The 22,315-nt window shown below is 42.5% G+C and overlaps 1 long non-coding RNA gene across 1 annotated transcript in view; it reads left to right on the plus strand.

Moving 5' to 3' along the window:
- Positions 1–18,600, plus strand: part of LOC308587847 — a 44,709-nt gene extending 26,109 nt beyond the window's left edge. The window contains exons 2-6 of the long non-coding RNA XR_014008548.1: positions 12,866–13,002; positions 14,578–14,636; positions 15,962–16,056; positions 16,584–16,910; positions 18,398–18,600. This is a non-coding gene — a long non-coding RNA (uncharacterized lncRNA). The remainder of the gene's footprint in view (positions 1–12,865; positions 13,003–14,577; positions 14,637–15,961; positions 16,057–16,583; positions 16,911–18,397) is intronic.
- Positions 18,601–22,315: the final 3,715 nt, after the last annotated feature.

Genomic DNA, 22,315 nt, shown 5'->3' on the forward strand with positions numbered 1-22,315 from the left:
TATTTTATATTGGTTGAAAATAGATGTTTCCCGCCTTCCATTAAATATTCCCATAATGTCAATGGAGGCTGCTGTAAAATAAAAAACAAAACAAAGCAACACAAAACCCTATGCCATTCTTCTCGATACTTCTTTGACTCATTTAGGTTTTCTTTTCTCAGTCATTTATTTTTCCACAGGCTCCTCTGGCATACTGTGCTTTCTTTTATTGGCTTGTGACCTGTTCTTATCTGAATAATGTGGGCCAACACTTTAGGGTGCGTATGAGTTTGTCTATGGAAGATGTTACCTTAGGGTGAGGATTGGGACCTCTTGTATCTTCACAGTTAACTAATTCTGTAATGCCACTTGGTTGTCATAAGTAAGCTGAATCTCTAGAAATGCAAGGAGTGGGACAACCACTGGTGATTTATGAATGCTGCTCTAATTGCAAGACAGAAACTTGAAATTCAATTTTTTTCTTTAAATCCTATTTTATTGGAGTAGGACTAGCATCAGCACAGGCACTCTGGGGCAGCTGCTAAGGGTCCCATGCCTGGATAGGGCCTGCTATGTTGACACCTGCCTACACTTTCCCTTGTGGCTGCCATTTTGTTTTCTCCACAGTGCCCCTGATGTTGCATTGGCCCAGTGTGTATTGTAAGAAAAATGAAGTGATTCCGTGATTCCTCTAGGTTACGTCTGAGGAACATTCCTGCTCCTTACAGTATGAAATCACCCCTCACATATCTGCCACACAAGAATATAAATCCTTCACTGAGAATCTTAAGGTGTGCAGCCATATGGAAGGAGGCCCACACATAACCCTTTGCTGGACTGAAATGAAACTGTTTCACCTACGGCTGGAGGAAGAAGTGACTGAGCAGGGCTTTAGGACCTAGTTGTTTCTTCTTCTTCTTCTTCTTCTTCTTCTTCTTCTTCTTCTTCTTCTTCTTCTTCTTCTTCTTCTTCTGATACTTCCCATTACAGCTAGGTTCCATGTCAGCTATGGAGGATGTCTGGTCCATCACATTTTTGGACTGCTGTTCTGATCTTCCCTGAGCACTGGCCATGCTGCCTAGAGCTGATGGAAGTTGAGAATACATTAATATCTGGAGGGCCACAGGTTCTCCACCCCTCTTCTATACAATCATAGAATCTCAAGCTTTAAGTCAGCTCTTCCACTTATACAGTGTGCTGTAGGTATAGCTGCAATTCTAAATTTAGCTGTTCAGGGCACCTTCAGAAGGCAGCTTCTAGCTTTGGTTTGGGTGCTTGCATGACACCAACTTAGCAGGCACTTTCAAACTGTGGGCATCTTGTTTACTCGACACTTCATGACTTTTTCAGCTACGTAGACTGCCCAGCCCCATGCTGGCAGTGGCCCGTGGTATGGAAAAGCCGAGGCAGATGGGAGAGCAACAGGGAACAGAGGCCTGGGACAAGTAAACAGCAGGAGCTGGATGTGTACTTTCAAAATAGCTGTCTGGCTGTACCCTGAGTCTCTATAGAGAGAAAGTGGGGGGGGGGGATACTTTAATAGAAGCAAATAACGCAGCAGGCATGAAGATAAATGGTGTGAATTAGCATACTCTGCTCAGAGAAGTCCACCACATTAACATATCCCCGTTTTACTTGCAAATGAAAAATGACATCAAATTACATTCATTTTCTCCCTGCACTTTGTGCTAAGAAGATACTGCTTGCTGGGATGGAATGGGCAGAATCAGTAGTGGGATTTCAAAGTTAGCCCCAATTCTCTTCAAAGCTATGGAGAACTTCAAGCTTCTGAATGCTTAGGCACCATGTTGTAGTGAAAATAAATACCATCCCACTGACTCTTTCAACAGTTGTCTCCCCTATTGTTCATTACCATAAGCTGATGCTGGGACAGAAACAATTGCTATCATTTTAAATCCCCCTTTCTACGTTGCGCTTGCATATAAACTGAAATAAAAGAAAATAATGTTTGTTACACTAGGGAACTTTTTTTTATCCCCCCCAACATTTATGTTTGAAACCTATTATTATTTGTGTTGTATGAGGTGAGTGGGAAGCAGATAATTAAAAAGAAGTCGACCTCCGTTAGAAAAACATCTTAATAGCTGTCTCTCATGATTAATTCATTGAAACTGGACTCAGGATGAGTAATAGACAATGTCACTTCTTTATCTCTTTCCTCTCACAAGCTGCTGTCTTCTAAGTGAAGGCAGAAAGAAGTCGCTCTCTCTCTCTCTTTTTATTCTGACAGATGTGGATTCATGTTTTTTTGTGGGGGGTGTGCAGAATGGATAAGAAGCCACCTGTTTGCTTAAGCAAACGGTTGTTTTCCTATAATACATTTAAATTCAGAAAAATGTAGGCAGGGAAAAAGGTAAGTTACTAAGTTATTATGGAATCTGTGAGAAGGGCAGGGCTTTTTTTTCAGCCGGAACTCACTGGAACTCAGTTCCGGCACCTCTCAGGTGGGCGCCATTGTTGTTATAAGAAAACAAGGGAGGAGTTCATTGTCAGTTCCAGCACCTCTTTTTCTAGAAAAATAGTACTGGAGAAGGGTAGCATGAGAGGAAAACTAACTTTGGTTCCTTCTAGCACAAGCCCTTAAATTATCAGTTTCTGACTTCTCTTGCTGACAGCAATACATTGCTAGCGCTTAGAGAGCCAGGAAGAACCTTGGCATTGTGAGAGTTGCTGTATCTCTGGCCATCATTCTTTAGGGAGTACAGGGTTGTTAAGACAAGGCCATGTGTATTTTACCTTGGCTATGTTCAGAGAATACATAATTCTGTATTTGAATAACACAATATTCAGGACACCAAAAAGATTGCCATGTTAATGCATGTTTACCAGTTAACATTTTATTTATACATCATGAGTGGTTATTGTGTAACGAAGCCTTGGCTATTCCTCAGAAGTTTAACCGACATTGCAAATAATATATAATATAATATAATATAATATAATATAATATAATATAATAATATAATATAATATAATTAATATAATATAATATAATATAATATAATATAATATAATATAATATAATATAATATAATATAATACTATAATTGGCATAAAAAGGGCTTGCACTTTGAGTTTTAGCATGGTTCCATTAGATGTGGACATTAGATGTGGAGCCAGTGTGGTGTAGTGGTTAAGAGCGGTAGTCTCGTAATCTGGGGAACCGGGTTCGCGTCTCCGCTCCTTCACATGCAGCTGCTGGGTGACCTTGGGCCAGTCACACTTCTTTGAAGTCTCTCAGCCCCACTCACCTCACAGAGTGTTTGTTGTGGGGGAGGAAGGGAAAGGAGAATGTTAGCCGCTTTGAGACTCCTGAAGGGGAGTGAAAGGCGGGATATCAAATCCAAACTCTTCCCTCTTCTTCTTCTTTAACTGCTAAGCCATCTCATCCACGTTTGCAAGTGGCTAGAAGGGTGTTTAAGTATTACACCAGCTTTCACGTCTAAGTACCGGCTGCTTTAAAGACTTTTCATTTATAACCAGCCCATTTACATGACCAGTCCCAATAAAAGTAGTGAGGAATGTACTCACATGAGTAAAGATTACTCATCTGAATATGGACATATTGCTAAAGAACTAAATTTATAATTTATAATTATAAAATTTATAATTTATAATTATAATTCTGCGGTAGCCAATGTAGTGCCTGCCAAATGTTGTTGACTACAACTCCCATCAGCGCCAGCAAGCATGGCTGATGGTCAAGGATGATGGGAGTTGTAGTCCAGAACTATCTGGTGGGTCCTACATTGGCTACCCTTGGCAAAGTTAACCCTCACTGTATCTGCTTCTGGGGCTCCTGCAAGGAGATAGAGGCTGCCATCAAATACACACTTACAGTACTTGGAAGTGACTCCCATGGAGCTCAGTTGGACCTACTGCAGAGCAGAGATGCAGAGGTCAAGCTGTAATGTGAATTTATCTAATCCCCCTTTAAAGCTGTCTACACTGGACAACCATTGCCACTTCTTGTGGAAGAAAAATGCATTGATCAGCTAGGCACTATGTGCAAAGAAATGCTTTCTCTTGTTGGTCCTGAATTTTCTACCCTTCAGCTTCCTTGGATGATGTTCTAGTATGACGAAAGATGAATAAAAACTCATCTCTGTTTGTTTTCATACTATGCATCATTCTATGCATACATCTATCATGCCTCACCCTTTTTCTGAACTAAATAGCCCCAAATGTCGTAACCTTTATTCACAGTTGTTCCAGCACCCTGATCATTTTGATTGTCTTCTTCTGCACCTCTGCAATATCCTTTTTCGAGGAGGAACTGAATTCCAATCCAGTTTAACATGGGTCAGGGCTTTCCTCGCTCTGCCAGACATGCTTTTATGTATTTGTATCTAGACGTAGGTTGCCACCTTGTATGGCATCCAATCATTAGTCTGCCTAGCTCAGCCCTAGTCTTCCCTAACCTGGTGCTCTCCAGATGTTTTGGCCTTCAATTTCCAACACCCCTAATTATTGACCATGTTGGCTTGTGCAGATGACAGCTGGAAACCAACAACATTTAGAGGTCCCTTGGTTGTGGACCAGCAGCTGATCTCCAGGGTTTCCTACCAGCTCTGTTTGAAGTTTCCAGGGCTTGCATCTTGGACCCCTGCATGCAAAACATGTTCTCTGCCACTGAGCTCTTCCCATGTGTGAACTGCATTATTAGCCAAGCATACTTCTGCAAATAATTTAATGAGCTTGAAGACATCCATCCCTTCCTACTGTGAACTAGTGAGGTTAGCAACCTTTCAGGTTAGAGTCTTTACTCGCCGGTGTGGGTTAGTGATCCCTCGAGGAAAGAATCAGCTCAGTGGAATAATATGAGCAGGCCAAGGAGGCCTCTGCCTCCTAGCAGAATTGCCGGATCACAGTAATTACTGTGGCAGAATTTACCCTTCTATGCAAACTTTAAAGGCCCTGGAGCCAATCCAGAGCACTATAAAATAATAACGGTGCAGTTTTCTCCCTCCAAAGGGTCAACCTCCGTGGATGCTTTGTAATGCAGCATCACTTTTAACTCAACCACCTAGGCCTTAGGCTACCTAGTAAAATCAAATGCAAACAACCTTTTACAGTATTGCTGTTTCCAAATTACTGTAGACGTTTAACTTGATGCTGCTGAGTGAATTCCAGTCACAGTAAGTAGTTTTAGCATTCCATATAACAACCAGTGGGCTTCTTAGCATTCTGCTAAGGAAAGGAAACAAGTGCAGTATTCCACGTTGGGAAAATGCTCTAACCGGGATTGCAAGCTGTGGGCTACTGTTCTGATAATACTCCACAGGATCTATATGCGGGCCCCCATATTCACATGCAGAATTGCTCCTGGGGATAAGGACAGCAGCATTTTTAGTTTGCCATGTCTGAGACAATTTGTGACCTACAGTGGAGTGGAGCTGTGCCTGGTAGGGTGAGGGAAGGGGAGAGAAACTGGGCAAGACTGCAAACTGCAACTGTCTGCTGGACTTGGAGAGTCTCGTCCCTCTTGCCAGTGCTAGATATTGGGCTTTACAGTTTCAGCGGTGCCCTGTGCAATGCCAAAATCTAGTGCCCCCCTGCCTCTTGCCTTCCATTGTTCGCCATTGCTGCAGCGCCCCCTGTGGCGCCCTTTTGGCTCAGTGCCCAGTGCAGGTGAACCGGTTGCACTCCCATAAATCCGCCTCTGCTCTGGCTGGCTTTATGCAGTAAGATAGACTTAGAAGGGGGGCGGGGGCAGACCTAGAGGAAGACTACTTCCCTCTTCGTCTTTTTTATGCAGCTCATTGTTGTCAGAGCACAATGGGCAGGTGTAGTAGCAGCAAATGTGGTGTAGTAGTGAGGGTGTCAGACTAGGACCTGGGAGGCCAGGGTTCAAATCCCCACTCAGCCATGCCCCAGGAAGTGGTGGGCTCACCTTCTCTGGAAGCATTTAAGCAGATGCTGGGTAGCTTTCTCTCAGGTATGTTGCTGCCTCCTGCATTGCAGAACCTGCATTCAGCAGATCGCAGTAGATCAGGGGTAGGCGACACGGGGCCCTTCAGATATTGTTAAACTACATCTCCCATGAGGCTCACCAAAGGTGAGGTGTGATGGGAGTTGTAGTCCAGCAGCATCTGAGGAGGCACTACATTGGCTCCCGTAGACTAGGTGTTCTCCAAGGTCTCTTACAGCTCTCTGATTTAATGAAACTTGACTATGAGGCTGTGAGGATAAAAGAGTGCAAACCACCCAGCAATTTTTGAGAGTATATGAGTGGAACTATGTACTGTGTTCCAGGTGAAGAAACGGGATACATTTACATAATGGCATTTCAGTCGTTTGACTCTATTTTCCACCCCATTGCATCATGGACTTTTGTTTGTTGCTTTTATCCACTGTAGCTCAAATTCTTTACAAAGCTGTCCCCCGTGATGTCCAGCCATGTGCACTAAGCCCCGGCTTAGCCTTCCGTCTTGTGAACACATTCTTGCATTATTTATATACTTTGCAATGCAAATGGGAGAGCTGCCTAAGCACGTGAAAACCCATCCGCTCCAAATCTGCCTTTCATCACCTTTCTTTGCTTATTCCTATTGGGAGGCAGTAAACCTGGCCGCTTAAATAACTGCAGAGAGTTGCTCTTCTCTTCTCTTTTCCGCGTTATGTATTTCCTCATTGGACAGATGCTGATGGAAGGAACACAGTTCTGCCAGTACAGTATGATGGGTCACAAGGCAGTAGTTGGCCGTTGATTTATGGAGTCCTTTCTCAGATGGCAGAAAGAATAAGTGCGGTGGGTAAAGTCACAAAGCTTTTAAGTCTTTGCTGCTGGTAGCATTTGTTGCAAGAAGTGTGTGTGTGTGTGTAGAGACATGTGTACCTGGCAACTGGAGGAATTACATGTCTCAGAAAAAATATCTGCATGAGGTCATTTCCTTTCAGAATGACAATTATCTAGGACAGGGATAGAAAATCTGTAGCTCACCTGATGTTGCTGGACTAAAACGCCAAGCGTCACTAACCATTGGATTTGCAGGCTGGGGCTGATGGGAGTTGGAGTCCAACAGCGTCTGGATGGCCACCCCTTGCTTGGGATGTTTGAAAAGAGCTTTTCATAAGCTTTTAGGAGGAGAAGTATCCACTCATTTATGTGGGGCATGTGGTCTATGGCTTAGGAAAGGAAGCAGAACCAGGACATGGTCAAGAAGTAGTAGCTGATAAGCTCCTCTTGCTAGGTGGTCTGGGAATAGATTGTACATGGAAGGGAGCCAGCATGGTATAGTGGCTAGAGTGTTGGACTAGGACATTAGAGACCAGGGTTCGAATCCCACTCAGCCATGAAGCTCATCGGGGAACCTTGGACCAGTCACCAACTTGCAGCCCAACCTACTTCCTGCACGGAAACCTATGTCCCCACTGTGAAAGGACGTGTGGATCCAGAATTGGCCTCCACAGTCACCAACGGACGCACCATTAAGACCGTGCTCATGGAAGACATCTGACTCGGCTATCGCCAAAGAAGAAGAAGAATGTGGAGAGAGGGAGAACCTTGTATTCCACCCTGAATTCTTGGAGGAAAAGTGGGATATTTTGTTAATCTCTTTGGGATTCCTTGTGGGAAGTGATTGATAAAGGACATTATTAATAATAATTTCATATCAATGTCATAATAAAATGAAATATGGCAATGTTGCCTTTGGTCGCCAATGGGGAAAGGAGCCCAATCCGTTATTCTGGAGGCTAATGTAGGTAGCAGGTTTCTTGAACACAATAAGAGGGTAATGTATAAATGAGCCTCAAATAGGCAAACAGAATAATTTGCATTTTAACAATGAGTCTCGGGGGAGGAAAGCCCTTGGCCAAGGCTGGGATGAAATCCTCTCCCCTCATGAAACTGTTGTCCCATTGCAAAAACAGGGTCCCATTTTCTGCTGCTTTCCTGAGTGAAATAACTTTTTGGAAGGGGGTTGCTGCTTATATTGAGCCTTGCCAGGAAGTATGGCCCACAGGAAACTGTGGAGACAGCTGTGAACTGCCCCTTGGTTCCCATGCTTCCCATAATGCCTTGGGAGTGTTGCAATAATGTGGCATCACTCCCAAGGCATTCCTGCAAGTGTGGCAGGTGAGAATTTGTCCAGAGAAAGACTTACATTGCTGTGAGTGGTGTGTTGTGTTGTTCTTTAAAGTTTAAACCGCAAGAAAAATTGTAAAACCTTTGGCCCTGACCATTGCCATATTCCAAGGCTATTCAGAATTAAGCTGGTTCAGTTCAGCATTTCAGAGTTTTGAATTCAAATAAATTTGACCTTCAACAAAACTGGACATTTAATTACTTAATTAATTATCCTGCCCTTCCTCCCAAAGGAGCCCAGGACTACAAGCACATAAACACTCATAATAAAACTATTTTTAAAAGAAGTGTCCCCCCCCCCAAAAAAAAGCATTCTAAAAACAGTATTACTTAAAAACATTCTCTCATCTAGTGATCTCTAGGTTACCAGGAACAGTGTATTTCAGCTATGAAATGCCTGGGTGAACAGGAATATTTTCAAATTCCTCCAGAAAGTCACTAATGAGAAAAACAGATGCATGTTAGCAGGGAGAGCATGTACACTTTCCTAAGAAGTATAACAGTCATACATAAAAGTATTGCCAGAAGTCTTTATTCTTGAGTATTATGAGAAGACCACATACCTTCAGAATGCAGTGTGAGCAAAAAGTTACATGGCTGCATTCGTGTTAGGTCCATTTGTTCATCGGAGTAAGCCCCCCCTTCTTTTACACCAATAAAAAATACATTTTGTTCCCCACCACCACCCCATAGAGATCTCCAGTCTAGCTGCTAATGTTTAGCAATTCCAATGCTAATGCTCCAATGCTTAGAGAGCTCCAGTTTGCCTAATAAATAATATGTGACTAAGGGCACTTGTTGATTGAGCATTCTTCTTGATATGCTTGCACAAAGTTTGCAGGGAGGCTAGATGATGTTGGCTGTTCGTTGAACATTTGTCCTGATTTGTTTGCGGATAGGTTCTATGGCATAGCCTCAAGCGGTTGTAATTTCACCTTTCCCAATCACTTCCCTAACTGCAAACTGTCCAATTTGGAGGTAGTGGAGATGGCTCTGTTGTGCAAGAGTGCCAAATCAGCTTTATTTGTGCAACCTAAATTTGCTGGTATGTGATTGAATCTCACCTGAAGTCCCATGAGTCTGGAAGTGCCCCGTGACTTTGTAAGAATAATAATCCTCCTTGTCTAAGGTTACCAGATGTCCCTGTTTCTCAGGGACAGTCCCTGGATTTACAAATCAGTCCCCTGACAAAATCCTATCATTCCTACTGAAGTTGAAAACTGTCCCTGGATTCATTGAAAAAATCTGGTAACCTTATCCTTGTCAGAAATGCCTGGAGGTGCTAAGTATGGATCATATCTCAGTAACAAACAAATTCATAGAGGACAGGCCTTTCTGGTCAAATGATGTTAGGTGATGGGGACAAACAACAGGGGAGGCTCTACTTCTGAGTTTTGCAAAGGCTCTTGGCTGGCAAGGAAAGAGAATACTGAACTAACTGCACCTTTGGCCCAATCCATTAGGGTCCTGCTTAGGTTATTAATCCAGCATTGGGGAGCCTGTGGTCCTCCAGATGTTGTTTGACTCCATCTCCCATCATCCCTGATCACTGGACATTCTGGCTGAAGCTGATGGGAGTTGGAGTCTGACCACACCTTGAAGGCTTTAGGGCTCCCAATCCATGTTACAATGAAACATTGTGAAAAATGTTTTGGAGTAAACTCTGGAGTAAATCTGAATACCTGCAGTTCAGCTTACAGTGTTAAACTGCAACCTATCATATACCCCATGCTGCTGATTACACCCCAAAGAGCAGAAATGTGAATGCTAAGTTAGTTTTTCAAAAGACTCGACTTTCACAACCATCTCAGGATAATATTAATCTGTACAGAGAAAAGGGATGAAAATGAAACCCGCCTGGAGGGAACAACACATCTTCAGCCATTATTGCCAAATCAATTCCTACTGTTGCTTAATCATGAGTAATCAGAAACCAAATACTTCAGCAATCTCTTCACAAGCGTGGAAAAATCGGAGAGCTTGAAATGAAAAAAAGCTGATGACAAACACTCGCTGAAGGAAGCTGCTGTTAATAAATGGGAAGAGGCGGGAGGACGTCAACAACGGGGAGAAGGAATGTGATTCAAGAGCACACCCAGGGGCAGAACCAAATTGACTCACAAAGTATTATGAAGATCCAGCAAGGGGCAAAAATTTTCATCAGAAGCAATTGTAGACGGTGCTGCCTGAATGGGAGAATTAGACTTGGAGATATACAGAGTAGAAGAACCAAAGCTGCATCTTTGATTCCTTGCACATCTTTCTGCAGAAAAGGCAAGGCAGCTAAGCTCCACTGCATGAGGCTGGATGAGTATGCAGATGAGAACTGTTTCACACCAATTAGTCATATCTCCCAGCCCACAATAAGGTCTGAGGCAGGAGGGAGGAGGAAGCGCTCAGACAGTCTATGGAGGGGTGAGTCTTGCTGCTGTGATGTGAACACAGCAGAGATGGTGACAAGAATGGCTTGTGCTAATCTGCACCCTGATAGGCCTGCACAGCTATCAACCACAGCAAACTTCAAGCATACAGTACGACTACCAAGATGGACCAAGGTGAAAGGTTAAAGTTATTGTGACTTTTTTTGTATTGGATCAGATTGTTATTACATGTGTGATCTTTGCTGTCTTACTTTGTTGTTTCTTCAGCTTGTAAATCGCCTTGTGTATAGTAATACAGAAAGGCGGTATACAAATGAAAAGCGAAATGAAAAATGAAAGGAATGAAAAGTTCGAGACTGTGGCTCTGTACATAGGCTTCGTTTAGATTTCACTGGCTGCTACATGAGACCCTGGCGTCTTGGATGATTAGATTAGAAGAAAACATGAGGCTATCAGAATAAAGAAATGTTAAGGAATGCAGAGAAGACAATAGTCACTGCCCCTAAAAAATAAAAAGTGCAATCATGCCTTTATTGAACAGTTTTGGAAAACAAGCACTGGGATGTGTCAGGCTGTTCATCAGGGCTCTGCACAGTTCCTCCCAATCTGGACTTCTGATCTGGGGCCCTGGATCAGTTTGGGGGACAGCCAACTGGAATCCAGCCCCAAAATCAAGGAAGGCACTTGTAAAGAAGCACCCTGTAGCTGGCAGGATTGAATTCTCTGCACACCAGCTGGTGAGGAGAGGATGTTTCAGTCCTGCTGAGATGTGCTTCCACAGCAGATTCCCTGCAGGGTAAGGCTCTGGGGCTGCCTGTCTCCTCCTCTTCCCACCCCATGTGTGACAGCTCTAGATTGGGCTGACCAGCAAGACCTAGGGCATAACAAGGATCTTTCCAACTGATTTGGGCAAAGCATAGAGGTCCTAAAATCAGCCCTGTTCAATTTTGGATTTGGGCTTTGGCAATACCTTAGGTGAATAATTTCTGAAGAAGCAAGAATTCTTGCTACACTTCCTCCCCAGATATATTAATCCAATGCTAGCATCTTACATAGGTTCACCTATGTAAGTAATGGGATTGATATAAAAGATGGGAAAGTCCATCCTGCTGATGAACAGAAGAGGTTTAAAAGCACCCTTTCTCATGCTTTCTCTGCTTGCTGTTCCTCCAGCTCTGCTTCACATGCTTCCACGCAGCTGAAGGCCACAGGATGCTGGCCCACAGCCCTGGATGGGTAACTTTGAACTTTATTCCAAAATGCTAATAAGCTGGGGAACTTAGAAATTCTGTTTCACCAACTCGATTGGCTGGAGGAAGTTAGAAGGAGGCCAACTCATCAATTAGCATAGGAAGTAACAAAAGCTGAGTGCTTTGTCAAGGCAACTGCGATGCTATTATTATGCCAGCTTCAAACTATATTTTCTGTTGATGTATTACATTGCTTTGCATTTTTTCATATTCACAGCCAAGTGGTTATTTAAAGCTCTGTGCCAGACCAAGAAATAAACAAGTAACCAAGAGCCGAACGGCATGCAACGTTAGTTACATGCAAGCCATGAATATTTTGAAGTTTTGAGAACTCAATCCAGAACATGCTCTTTTTAGCATGCATTGGGGGCCATGCTAAATATCATCGCCTTTTTACTGCTTTTTGCCCCTAAAAGTGTTGTTTGCTACAAACAGCACACAGGGAGGTGCTTGTAGACCACTGGCTCATCTAGGCCTGTACTGTCTACACTCCAGGGTTTCAGAGTGGAATCCCCAGTAATTCTGCACATTCTCCAATCATTATGCAGTGTTTACATAACATTTCCATCAAACAGGTGTAAGCCTCACATTCCATAGGCCCAGCATGATTTTCTTTATTGAGGAAACTTCATGGGTGCCATCGATTGTCTTGATTTTGCATGGCAGACAATTGCAATACCTTAACACCGAAATGCACATTCTCCCTAGTGGCACGAATTCCTCAAAATACAAAGTTCTTCTGGAATATACACTGACTGGGGTCGATAGGACCTGGGGTCTTCTCAATATCTGGAGGACAGCAATTTGCGGAAAGCTGGTATGTATAAAGTAAAATGAAGCAGGCACCTCTTTTCACCTAGGTTGCAGTAGCCTGGGCTGGTAATAGTAAATATTCTGAATCTTGGAAATGCATTTTGAATTTCTAAGGGCAAAGTGGTAATTGGCATGCTGAAGGGAGATGTAGAAATAATTGCTTGATAATGCCTGAAAAGACATTCTTTGTATAGAGCAGTTGCAGAGTGACAGCGGAAGGTCTCCAAGCAACACTGCTGAGTGCATTCCAAGAACAATCGGCCATTATTTTAAAAAAGCATGCTCTCAGGGCTGGCTCAGTTCTCAAATCAAGCATTTAAAATGTTTTCCAGCTTTTCCACAGCCTTGCTCTGTGGCACTACTACCAGATGCACCCCCCAAGCATGGCACAGCTAAGAAGAGCCCCGTTGAATCAGGCCAGCCCATCCAGCAACCAGTTTCACACAGCGGCTAGCAAGGGAGTCTTAAGGTGAGCTCTGTGTCATGGAGAAAATTCCAGAAGTGTTCAGCATCCCTCACCACCCCCTGGTTTGTATTCCAACAGCCTCATTTCTCCCTGACACACTTTATTTATTTATTTAGGGTTTGAGTTTATATATATATATATATATATATATATATATATATATATATATATATATATATATATATATGCTTTCGTAGATTTTCACGGGTACAGGAATGCAGGTTTTGGTGTCTTCGGGTGTCTTCCCGTGTAAGAGTTGGGGTGTCTAGGCGACGTTTCGACGAGGTCTCAGCAAACCACCCAGAAGCAATTTACACAAAGAAGAACAGAAAGCACTCACCAACCTGAGGAAAGACAAGTAATTAATGAACAAAAGAAGAAAAGGCACACTAACCTGGGAACTTCCTCTCTGCCCAGAACGTTGGAGGCTATACACCACACCCCCTCAACAGTATTTATAGGAACTCAAACACTGAGATCCTGCTCTGTTCCAGTAACAAGAAGCCGAAAGCACCAGCCTGAAGATGACGAGTGAGACCTCGTCGAAACGTCGAAGACACCAAAACCTGCATATATATATATATATATATATATATATATATATATATATATGGGTTAAGTTGATAGGTCATTTGCTCCTTCTCTCTCTCTCTCTCTCTCTCTCTCTCTCTCTCTCTCTCACACACACACACACACACACACACTCACACACTATATGTTTCATATATGTTTCATATATGTTCTGGCTACTGGTCAACCCCATTGGTCCTCATATCATCCACAGCAGAGTCCAGTGAATGAGAGGAGGAGGAAGACGAAGAGGAAGACTAAGAGCCTTATTCAATTTTGCTAATACACGTAATGGCCAGTAACATAATGCCTGCCTGTGTTGTGAGTTAACCTGTATGTGCTGCCAACTTCTGGCCTGGCATTTACTCTCAGTTTCTCGCTCTTTTTCCCCCAGTCTTAAATTCAGCCCTCCACATTTCCACACCAGTTTGTGATTTAAAAACAAACAAACAGCCACAAGCATTCATGAAAATTCAGCAACATTTTAATCAAATGTCTCTTAATATACATGTTCTTATTTTTAATTTTGCCTAATAGACCCATTTTTGGAAGCAAAAAATTATATGATCCATTTTTATATGCTGTTTTCTCTAGCAAATGCATTGTTATAAGTACCCCATCCTGTCTTTCAAATGCACACTTTGCATAATTCAGGGCAGAAAAGTAATTACCTGATGCCAATCAGTCATGAAACCATGTTATATTTTTGGAGTTTTTTCTTGTTTTAAAAAAGTTTATATGCTTTTAAAAAATGTAATATGGACCATTAAGCATCTCCCAAGAAGATCTTTTCCAGGCGTATATATCATTTGTTCCAGTCAAAACTATTTTTCATTTCGCCATTTCTGAATACATTTCGTATAATATACTGCACAAATATATGAGTGGGAAAGATCCATAGCCTATGTGTACCAATGATGCATGGAAACTATTAAGCCCTCTCAGGAGTGAACAGAAATATCATCAGTATCCTTCAGTGTGAGAAATTGGATTTACTTTACTCCCTAGGTAGCACTGGGCACGACATCTACGAGGCAGCTGCATCCTGATCCGGTGCATGGGAATAGGTGTAGTAATTCATTCAACATCATGTTCGTAAGATGGAATCTGTTACCTGAAAACACCACGCTCTAGACTGTCAAACTAAAGGCAGGTGGTGGGGATAAGAAATCATATCACACCTAGCGCTTAATTTTTATTTTTTAAAAAAAGTTTGGGATCAGGTCTGCCGGGAACCTTTAGTGTTGTCTCCAACTAAGTTTCCAACTCAGAATAGACCCATCGAAATAAATGTCCCTAACTTGGTCCTGTTTATGATTTCAGTAGGTCTACTCTGAGTAGGACTAGCATTGGATAAAACCCAACCTTAGCTGCCCAGTAGGTCCTACACCTTACTTATAAGTGGGTGGGATTCAGGCTGTTCCTGTTCAGCAGGCAGAAAGCATTCTTGCACACCTAGAGGGACATGACTTTCTTGTTACACTTGACATATTACAAGAGTGATTCCTTGTACTGAGAACAGATTGTAGAAGTGATCCCTTAATGAGCGCCGGAACAAAGTGATACTGGGCATTCAAGCATGCCCAGTCCTTGGGCTAGCAGTGCTGGGTGAATCTTCAAGGATCATCTTGTCCAGGCCTTTGTATGTCAAATTACTCTAGACAGGTTTCCAAGGCCCAGATTTCAAGACAGCTCTGGCCTTCTTCAAACTAACCATTTCATAGGAGATGCAGGCAAATGCCACCCACCTCTTTGGCATCTTGGGGCTATCCACCCTTCCGACTTCTAGGCACGGGTCTGAGACGTTCTTCTTTCGTCCCGCTGCTTTTCCTGGGAAAACCTGCTGTTTACTGCTGAATCAGAACAAACGTCCACCAGGTTTTCTGCAGATGGACATTTGTTTCAATTCAGCAGTAAACCTCGGGCAAAGTGGCAGGACAAAAGAAAAACGTCCAGGACCTGGAAAGCCATGGAACAAAGGGAAGAAATTGCGGGACAAAGGGAAATGTTCCCAATTTAATCTCCAGCCGATCTTGATCTCCTCCTTTGACCTCCATCTGACTAAATGGGCATGGCATCCTTTGGGCCTGCTTGTTATGTGCACACTAGTCAGTTGTGCCAAATGCAGTTTTGGGTAGCTGGGTTACAAAACCTGTCTCCTCTTCACGTTACCAGCAATAGTCCTGTTACTGTTAGTCTGTTGATCTAAATGCAGATTAAAACGTAAATCGGTTTAAATTATGAGACTTAAAGAAAGAGGCAGAGAGGGAAGGTGTTTTAACCACCACCACCAGCAGTAGCACCAACTTTTCATTTCTTTAAAAAAACACCATAGGTTTCAGCCTAAAGGTGTTCTTACATGATTTCACTAAGGATTTTGCTCCAAGTTTAGGCTCCCAAAACATGTGCCACAGCACTCCAAACAGTTCCCAACTCTCAGAAGCATCACTGGGGGACATGTATGTGATAGAGACCTGCAGGAGGAAGGTAGGTCTGTTACCATAGGTAGTTTTGTGTGATTTTTGGTTGCAATTCCTTGCATTGTATATTATTTATGGTTTTTTGTGTGCAATGCTTTAGGCATGGCTCACCACGGAAAAGCAACAAGCTAAGTTCTTTGGACACATGAAAGTGCTATACAAATGCTTCTTTCCCCCATTATCATCTTCACCATCATTCTATAACAATGTAGCCAATTTTGCACAGGTGAAAAGCATTTGGCTCTTTCCCCGCCGGCCTGTTTGTATGCCCTTTCCTGTCCCCCACTTCAAATCAGGCAAGGTTGTGCAGGGAGAATAAAATTGAAGGAGACACAAAGACCATTAGAATCACTGAAGAGCACCTGTCGCCCCTTTTCCCTATCCAATCTATTTTTTTAAAATTCTATGTGCAAGGATAGTTGAGCTTTCCCCCCTTTAAGAGCTGCATCTCCTTGCTGCAAAGTTGCCCTTTTAAGGAGGATTTCATTGACTGCTCTCTAATTTGTATTTTTATGGTTTTATTGCACATGGTAGTTGTGCAATTTCAGTGAATCGCTGCTGAACCTGGATCAATGGAAGCTGCAGTGCTAATCGATGTCTCAAAGCAAATACCTTTTTGAAGCAGAACAATTCCATGCAAGCCTTGTTTACTACTTCCAAGAAGGTTAATCATTCTGCAGGGATTTAGCTCATCAATCCCCCCGCCGAAGCAAACTGACCCCTGCAGACATCAGCAAAGCACTCATTGAAATAAATCTCTGCAATCCCTGAGCCTGATTCTGTCCTCCTCGCTTACCCAGTGATCCTAAATACATCTGATGGAAGGCCGTCTCATTGATCCCAATGGATTTTTACCTCCAAGTAAGTGTGCTAAGGAGCACATCTTTAGTCTGTGTTTTCAAAGACATAACTCTATTGTCTTCATTGCAAAACACTTGACCTTCACATAATGCAGACCACATGTCAAAAGTAATTTGATTCAATAAAAGATCCCAGTGACGGATGAGTTATTTACTGGCTTTATTCTCTTGAATGTATTTTCTGGTGACTTCAGGGTAGCTTGCTTTTTTCGGCAATGCTTGCTCTGCTCTGCCTTTGACTTGCCCTGAGAAAAGAGACGCATGAAGGTTTATGAAAGTTTGATGCCGGAAATTTACTCTTCCCTTCCCTTGAAATATTATGAATTTAATCAAATGTTGCCTGTAGGTTGTTTATTGTACTTTTGTTACCGTGCCCTGCATCCAGCAAGTTGAACTTTATAGGAATATTGCCAAGGGTAAAGACTGATGGCTTTATAATATGTTTTGAAGTTATCATGCCCACGTTGGATTTTGTGCTGTATCTTCTGCATATTTACCGCAGGAGTAAAGACTGCATCCTAAAACTCTCTCTAGAATAAGAAGGGACCACACATCTCTAGCCAGTGACTTGGAAAAGCAGGTAAAGGATGGCATGCCAAGGCTCCATTATCAACCCCCTCCCCAAAGTGAAATGCCACTATGTCCCATGGATGTACAATGCCAACAAGGATAGGACATAGGGCATTCCACAAAAGGCTGAATGTGGTCAGAGGTCTAGAAACTGCCAATCCTTGTCTTTCATGCTACCACAATCCACAGATATCATTTTGCTGTGCCATAAGGAAAACAAACAAACAAACAAACAAACAAACAAACAAACAAACAAACAAACAGCACTAGAATTCTTCTACTGCTTTCCTGTGGAACTGTCAGGTTTGCAAGTGCCATATAATATTTATTACACACATGCAAGAAATTGATGGTTTAGTACAGCAGCACCTTTTCTGTGTTGTTCATTGAATCCCATTTTATGCCTGCTGGAAACTCTTTTATTTAGGCAAGTCTACTCAGACATGTAATTTTATTATGTGCATTTGTTGTTTAAAACTAATGATTAAACTATGTTTTGATCATTTCATTATGTCTACTTGTTTTCAAAGTCTTTTGATTTTATTGGCATTTTCTCACGAGTATTTTATATTATTTTATGCAAACTGCTGACAAGGGTTTTGTTATTTATTAAGTAAGCTATAAATGCTGTCCATAAATAAAAATCGTGACAGTTGTAGTGCTATTGCTGCATCCCCGCAGGCCTGAACTGTGCTGCTCTTGGTAGACGCCTTGTTGAGTGAGAGATTTGGAGAGATGTTGGGAAATTATCAGATCCTGCTCTCTCCCTCCCTCCCCCCTCTCTTAAACATTTTTTATTGGTTTTTAAACTAAAATAACTATTAAACATGTATGCAGTTGTACAGCTAATGGTGTTTGCTTTATCCATTGTCTGTAGACATACACTTACACATTCAACATTTCTTTCTCTCTCTTGAGGTGGTAGACGATTTTGTCTACCTGGGCTCCACCATAACCAGCAACCTCTCCATCAACACTGAACTGGACAAGAGTATTGGCATGGCAGCTACAGCAATGGCTCGCCCCTCCCAGAAGGGTATGGGAGAATGTGATGCTAATGACCAATACAAACATGAAAGTCTACCAGGCCAGTGTGCTGAGAACACTACTTTATGGTAGTGAGACATGGACAACTTACACTCACCAGGAGCAGCGCCCCTGGTTGCCTTCCACATGCTCTGCGTCAGGAAGATTTTGGGCACCACATGGCAGGACAGTCTCAAATAAAGAGGTGCTTTCCCAAGCCAACATTCCCAGTGTGTTTGCACTTCTGTCTCAGTGACGTCTGCGCTGGCTTGGTCTCTACAGCCAAAACAGGCACTGTAACTCTCCAACGGTTTGACTTTGAGCCCTAAGGTGCCCTCTTCCATTGTTTCCTGAGACAGACGGGTGCTTTTTATGGCTATTTCAGTTAATAGATTGGAGAGGCCTACACAGAGCTCTGTTCAAGAACTCTGGGATTTATATAAGAGTGAGAACTCTTTAAATCCACCATCATGAAACTTAAGTTCTGAACTTCAGCTCCATCACTACTTGTAGGTGAAGAACAAAAAGTTTGTGCTTGAGAGAGGGCATGCAGAAGAATCACCAGAAGCTACGGTGGAGTTTTCAAAAGGATATCAGAATGCTTTCTTATTTATTTCAATCTCACCTATATTCCCAGAGTAGATCATGCCAGCAATGCTAGAATCGGGATCCAGAATTGATGGATGGGCAAGGTTGTATCCACATTTGATTTTTTATTTTGATTTTTTTTAAAAAATCTTGTGGGGGATGAGAGTTCACCTTTGCATAAATGTGGTGGTGAAATAGCCAAGTAATAGACATGAACATGTGACTAACAACCACCCATGTCTTTGCGAGGGAATAACTAGGTCACCAGTAGGGAACCTCGGCACTTTCCCTTATCTGGGAAGTATGACTGAAAGAACAGCCTCAGACGGATTCCTTTTCTGCCACAGACTGATGTGAGGGTTGATCCAAGCAGCTCAGCCACCCTCAGGCTAGTCACCCAGATTGTCGTCCTCATGAATTACCCTAATTAGTCTGACCAAATGAAGATGGACTTTCCTGTCCCCCCCCCCCCAGTAGGTTTTGGTGACTGCTGATAAGTTTTGTTTATACGTGAAATTACATTCTTATTTACATTGCCTGCATTTTGAGCTAGCAGCACTTTCTCTCACACTGTGGCAAAAAAGAAGAGTGGGGGAAGAACTTCTGGGACAGAAGCAGAGACCTATGAGCAAGCTGCTGGTGTTCGTATGTCTGGCTGGGCTCCATCATTTTCCTTGCTATGAATCACAGCCCTAAATTATTCTGTTACACTCAATGCACATCTTTATAGGTGACTGGCAAATAGAGAATAAAGACCTTTCTTCGCAGTAAAGCAGCCTTCCAAAATTCTGCAAATGGCTATGTGCTTACATTAAATTTATAGTAAAGAGCTCTATTTAATATGTTCAGACATATTAAACTCTAAACTCCACTCCCTTATAATAGGTATGTTTATCCTGGAAGTAGTGTTTGCACATAGTAAACATTATTTTGGAAATGCACTAAATCAGCACATTGGCTTCAATTATCTGGTCTGTATAGGCTGCTCAAGCCTGACCTGCTCATGGACTAATGTGGCTATCTCTTCCAATGATGGAGATCACCTATTCTTGCAGGGGGTGGCAGAAGCATGGTTGTGGAAGCCCTGTTTAGGGAAGCTTTTAATGTTTGATGTATCACAGTATTTTAATATTCTTTTGGAAGCCGCCCAGAGTGGCTGGGGAAACCCAGCCAGATGGGCGGGGTATAAATAATAAATTATTATTATTATTATTATTATTATTATTATTATTATTATTATTATTGGAATCAGAACAATCCACCACCTTTACAAAACCACCAAAAACTTCTCTGGACAAGGGTTATACTGACATGTCCATTTTTCTCATGTTGCCAGAAAATATCCCCTGCAGCCTGGGGAGCACACGGTTGCTAGTCCTGAACACGAGACATTCTTGAGAGATTCTGTGGATTGGGTAGTATGGCTCTCAGTTGTCTCCCTGGTCACTGGTTCCCCACAAAAGGATGCTTTAAATGATGAAGAGGACAACTTCTTTCCCTCCAAAAAGATAACCTGCAAGTGAGAAGTTGGGGCTTCAAGGATGAACAAAGGAGTATCTGCTCATTACTCCATTGCCTCTGAAAGATCCTATGAGGATGTTTGTCTTCAGAGCACAAAATCACCTCCACTCACTCATCTCCCCCACCTATGAATTCTTTGAAGATCCTAATTTGTGCACTAATCCGTTGAACACTCAGGAGGGCTGGTTCACACATGGACTGGGTAACTAAGTTATATACAGAGTGGGTCACAAGCGTGCACTTTGAACATGTTTGCTGTCCCTCAGCATACATAGGGACTTCAATGTAAAGCCAGGCCTATGGAAAGAGGGTCTACTGGCTCTGTATCCTTGTCTCTTTTTCATTGCAGGTGGATTGTACATATCCACTTAAGCATTGCACAGATATTATCCTGAACCGTAACAATTTCCATTGCCAAGAAGAGGCAATGTCTGGGCTAGCTTCATGCTAGACTAAGGTCAGGGTTTTGGATAACCAAAAGGTTTGGCTCAGAGTTCAGAAGCACAAGTTTCAGGACCATGGCCAGCAATCTGGCAGCTGAGAGCAGATTGGATTGCATATCCATTATTGCTTAAAGGAGACATATTGAAATCAATGAACATGACTACAATTTAGTTGGATACAGCTCATTGTCTCAGCACCAGATTCATAGTCTGGCCTGGAGGATTAAGACTGAAGCTCCCGCCCCCACTTCTGACTGCTGCAACAGGCCAGTGTCCTTTGGTGCAGGTGTTGGTAACTTCTAGGTGGCAGGGTTTGGGGCTGTGGGGACATTGCGGATGGAAGCTCTGCAGGACTCTCAGAGGAATTGATAGCTCATTCTTCTGTGTCCCTAGGAAATGGTACACTCTCAGGACCTGAGAGGCTGAATGTGAAATCTTGCGCTGTTAGTATTGGGTCCATCTCCTCCTCGGAGATGAGGACAGATCAGCTAGATTCAACTAAACAGTGGAACAAGCAGGAGCCAGCATGGACCTCACAAGTGCAACAGGGTGCCCACAACTCCTCCCTCCCACACCTACCCAAATAGGCTCAAATGTGGTTGGAAGAACCTCCAGAATTGCTTGCAGAAGGAGACTGTTCTGTCCTTGAAGCAGAAATGCTTGTGTTGATGGAACAATCATAGAGGTACAATGTTGAATGCCTTCCTTAGAGACTGAAAGTTTGTGACACATAGATCCCTTTTCACACAAGCTTCTATGCATTAGTGCAGGTAGATGCCTGAGCTTTCTCTGAAATCTTGTCATGTATATATGCCAGTCCACACACCATGGCCAAGTGTAATTGAGCTCTCATGTGCATATACATAGTTGGTTCAATCTGCCTAGTTGGATAATCAGCAGATTGTACCTTGGCTTCTGCCAATAGACTAAATAAAGTCTAAGAGTTCAATATGAAATTCAAATGCTTGCTTTTAGGCTACCTTCCTGTCTCGAATTAAAACCTTTCCACGTCATGTTGCATAATGTAGCCTGTGTTTTTCAGAATATTAAGTATTGCAGTTGCCTAATCATACCAGATTAATGAAGTTACCAAGATTCATTTAGAAAGCAATGGAGAATGTCTAATTTTAATTAGGAGTTTTGATTACTGAGGTTAATGGAACCTCCCCCCACCCCTGCAAAAAAATCATTTGTTTTCAGAAGTATATATTTACTATAATGAAATCACAGTATCTACATATTATCTCAGTTTGTGCTT

Source organism: Podarcis bocagei, assembly GCF_964188305.1.
Source record: "Podarcis bocagei genome assembly, chromosome: 5".
Taxonomy (NCBI): Eukaryota; Metazoa; Chordata; class Lepidosauria; order Squamata; family Lacertidae; genus Podarcis; species Podarcis bocagei.